Source organism: Lathyrus oleraceus, chromosome 3 (assembly GCF_024323335.1).
Source record: "Lathyrus oleraceus cultivar Zhongwan6 chromosome 3, CAAS_Psat_ZW6_1.0, whole genome shotgun sequence".
NCBI lineage: Eukaryota > Viridiplantae > Streptophyta > Magnoliopsida > Fabales > Fabaceae > Lathyrus > Lathyrus oleraceus.
Window position 1 is genome coordinate 505,854,799 of NC_066581.1, and position 4,856 is coordinate 505,859,654.

Here is a 4,856-nt window from a genome sequence, read left to right on the forward strand (position 1 = left end):
ATCGACAGGTTCACAGTGGATTGAATAGGGGCAGCTGTAACACCTCAAAATTTGCCCTCCTCTCTTGGGACTAGCTTAACATATTGCATTGCATTCCTTAGGTCATTAGGCATGGCATATTTGCATACCATGTGGCAACATAAGCAAGTCATCCTCAAGGTCTTGATCAGAAGATAAAGAGGTTAAAAGAGTCAAGCTAGGGGTCTCATTGAATGGATCTCTAACCATCTGAGGGTGTGTGCTTCAAATTAGGGTTTCTTGGTTCCTCAAGGAGATTGATCATCATCTTGGTTGAAATGGTACATCATTATCATCATGGTCTTGTCATCACCAAGAGATTCATTGTGCTTGATCAGGTTCCTTGAGATTAGGGTTTTGACCTCTGGTCAACCCTAATCATCTGAATTGTGCCAATCAGGGATTGTCAAGGAGATGAGGTCTTCATTGAGATGAGGGATCATCATGTGGTTTTAAGGAGCTTATGGAAGCTAGGGTTTCATGTTTGAGCCATTTCATCAGGAGTTTAAAGCTCAAGTTCATCAGTGCATAGCCAATTCATCTATCAGTCAACAAAAGTCAACCAAAGGTCAACTGTTGGATTTGGAGGTGGGAGAGAGTTGGAGACACTTCATTCATGTCTAAACAAGTTTCATTTGACATTTCAAACATCAAAAATGAAGAAAATAAAGTCAGATGAAAACTTTCCAAAAATAGAAAGTGACTTGTAATTCAAAACTGCCAAAAATGGAAAGGTTTTCTCCTCAAAATTACATGTCCAAAAATGCTTCAAATGAAATTTTGTCCAACATGAAAGTTGTAGATCTTGCTCTCACCTTTCCAAAAAGTCCAAGAACTTGAATTTCTCATATGTGGTTGGCAAGTTATGATCAAATCATTGTCAAGAAAAGTTGAATTTCAAAGTTGGATAACTTTTGATCCACAAGGCCAAATGGAGTGAGACTTTTTGGAGCAAATTTCTTTTGATCTCCTCTATTCAATTCACGCATCACATTTCATTAAAAATCATCATACAAAAAGTGCATTTTTCAAGTGAACCTATTTTGAATTTGGAGGGAAAAAGGTGATTTTGAGAAATATTCATTGTTTTCACTCAATTCCACTTGCATTAGCTTACAAACCACATTTCTGAATTGGTCCAAACCAGAAATTACACTGTTACATTGGTTTTGTGTATGTAAGGGTGAAATGCTAAATTTAGCATAAAACTTGGTTTTGGCTTAAACATTTGCATTTTTGCTAATCATGATTAGCAACTTCATTAACATCACATATAAAGCCATAATCATAACTATTTTCTGATTAACCATAACAGAATTGTGAATTCTAGATCTAGATCAAAACTTTTTCATTTTTCTCTCAACTTTCTTCATCAATTTTCTTCATTCTTTTTGCCTTGCCTTCGATCAATTCATCATCTACATGCATATTGGAAGTGGATTGAAGCAAAATCTTGGAGAAATCTTGAAGAATCGTGGACTGTTAAAGTGAGCTTCAACAATGGCAAATGGAGATTTGAGCTAGATCCTTCATAATCAACACACAAACCTTGTTCCATTCATCAATACTAGCATCAAAGAGCATCTGTTTTGCACTTCCATGGCCTGAAACGCGCGATTTCACATCTGCAATTCCAAGAAGGTCAGTTTTCGATTTGCCTAATTCATGCAATTGATATATGCTTTAGATATATCTTGCTTAGGAGGTATTTCTGCAAGTTGAATCACTGGATTTGGTTGAGAAACAAGGAAGTTATGATGATTTGAATGTTGACATGTGAAACTTTCTTTGATCGATTCTTTGAGCATGAGTAGAATTAGATGAAATTATTGCTGGATTCGTGATGTACATTAGAAGACCTTCCTAGTGATATGCGTTTTGTTGATTTTGGTGAACAATTGTTCATGCGCTGGGTTTGGATGATGAACATATGATGAATGTTTGAAATTTTTTCCAGAAACCTTGTTAGATCCAGTTTTTCGCATTTTGCATTGCTGTTGGTGTTAGTCACACTGTAGCGCGCGCTCAAATTTGAAAATGAGCCTCCCTTCGATTCCTTGCCATGACATTCCTTAATTTGGCTTTGCATTTATTTCCATATGCCTTACATGATTATACAAGCCTTTCCATGACACTTTTATTTTTTTCTTCACATTAGAAAATCCATATCTCCTAAACCATTAATCCAATTGAGATGATATTTTTTCCACCATGATCCTTGCCATGTCTACTATTTTATGGTGATTTTTATGAAAATTGTGCACATGTGGATTTCTGTTTTGCCTAGGGTTTGTTTTCATATGGCATTGCTTACCATTTTGATCATGAAATGGTGATGCTTAATCTAAAATTCTTGAAATTTTATATGTGTAAACTAGACACCTTGAGGAGCATTTTGGTATAGGGTTTGTGATTTTTGCATTCCTGGTTTGTGAGTTATGACCAGATCATTAGAGGTGTGACAATTTGTGTCACACCATTTCTTGTCCAACTTGTGGATTTTCATTACCATTACCATGTTGAATCTTCTGGATGTTAAGTGTGAATGTGAATTTTTGTGGATTTTTTGAGTGCATTTCCAATTTGATTGAGATTTTTTCCCCTGTTTGACCAATTGTGGACTTTTTGTGAGTCATGATTTTATATGATTTGTGAAATTATTGAGGTTTATTGGATGGACTTGAAATTTTGCATGTGTATTATAGACATCTTGAAGTGTGTCATGGCTTTGATTTGGTTTATTTATCTTATGCCAATTCTGTTTTATGCTTGCTTGAAGTTGATGCATGATTGGGTGCCTTGTATGAGCTTGTTTGAACATGTTTTGACTTATGGATTTTATTTGACTTGCTTACCTTTGTCCAAATGACTTGAAATTTGGTATGGTGATCCGTTGATGAATGCTGTTTAGCCATGATTTTTCCTGGGATTTATGGAAATAGTTTTGAATATGCATGCTTTGCCTTCTTTGCTTTGTAAAATGAAATTGGTTGATGATATGAATGTGAGACCACTTGGATTTGTTTCTTATTTGATTGAACTTGATTTTGGATAAGTTTCATGTTCTGTTGTGAACTATTTCTCTCATTTTGACCCTAGGCCTTGTCCTAGAGGTTTGCTTCTCACATTTGAACTATGTTTCAGGTTAAAGAGCACAATTGCCATGCTTGATGATATTCACTCATTTGGAGTTGGTCCATTGCTTATTGATTGACTAATCTTGAGTTTATTTTGTAGGCTTTGAGACTTGAGCTTAGGCCTTGTGGCTTGCACCTTTGTGCATTGATGCTTGTTTGTCTGTTTGTGTATAGTTAACTGTTGACTTTTAGTTTGTCTGTTTGACTGTTTGAGTTGTGTACTGATTATGTTAGATTGATTTCAGGTACCTTAGTTGCTATAGTTCATTGTGAACTTGCTGGTGCTGTTGCTTGGTTGTTTAAACCATTTGAGGTATAATTCCACTAACTCCATGTAGTCTGGAAGACCTGGCCTGTTACTTGGCCAGGCACCTGTCTGAAGTCCTCCTTAAGAGGCAATGCTTGTGCTTGTTTACTTTTGTCCCAAGTAGGAAAAGACCTTTGATAAGGCAATTGGCAGACACAAGAGGTGTGTAGTCCACCTCCTGCTATTCTGTGTGTCTTCCCTTGGCTCACATTACATGTTGATGCCTTGTGGATCCTAACCCAAGATCTGTTGAGTCAGTCATAAGTGTAGAAGGGTTCCAACTTTCTGAACCCACACTTCCTTTGTCTGAAGCTCTCCCTGGCCAGGGATAAGAGCTGTGAGGCACACCCCTCACTTCCTATTTCATCTGGCTTCACCCTAACTCTCAATGTTAGGGTTAAGAGCTAACATCACCTGATGCAGTTGGCTTGCTTTCGCAGCCTAACCCTTGTGTGAGCCCATTTTGTCTGTATATAGTGTGTGCAATTTGTGATTGTTTGCTTTGACTGATTATGCTATTTAGGTTTAGTTTGTTGCCTGTGCAAGTTAGGATAGAAACCATAACATAGGGCTATGATGCATGATAACTATTAGGCTCGAGTCCAGCTCCCTTCTAGTTTTTGTCTCCCTTTGTATCTGGTTAGGCTAGAATTTCTTTCCCGTTCAGGGGAACTACGTCGCCCTGATCCTCATACCAGATGAGGTACGTAGGCAGGACACCGTGCGAGGTCTCTCCGGGCACTTTTTTTTCTTTTGTGTGTGTTTGCTTGACAGTTGCTAGGCTCGAGTTCCCGACTCCTTAGTAACTTGTTGCTTGTTTCTTCTTGTGTGTGTTAGGATATGGATGTAAGCCCAGCGATTGGCATTCCGTATCCTACTGTTGTGTGCTTGGAGTCTGACGTAAGTCCAGCGATTGGCAGTCGGTTTCTAGTGTGGGTTTGTTTGGTTCGGAATCTGATGTAAGTCCAGCGATTGGCATTCAGATTCGATGTTTGCCTGTCTGTGCATTTGTTTTGACATCTCAGCGTCTGTGCGTGTGTTTGTTTCGGCGTGCGTGAGCCGAACTACGATAGCTCTGATTCTCATTCCAGATGAGATACGTAGGCATAGAATGCGATATCCTAGCGAGCCCGTTCCTCTCTTCCCCCACCTGTGTTGTTTTCAGTGCGTGTGTGTGATGTTTGTGAGCAGTTTTAGCAACCTTGACCTATCTTTTTGAGCGTGGATCCCGTCGAGTACGACGGACGTGAGGGGTGCTAATACCTTCCCCTTGCGTAACCGACTCCCGATCCCATTCTCTTTGGTCGTGAGACCATGTTCTTTCCAGGTTTACTTCGAGCGTTTCCTTTCCCTCTTTTGGGATAAATAACGCACGATGGCGGCTCTGTGTTGTT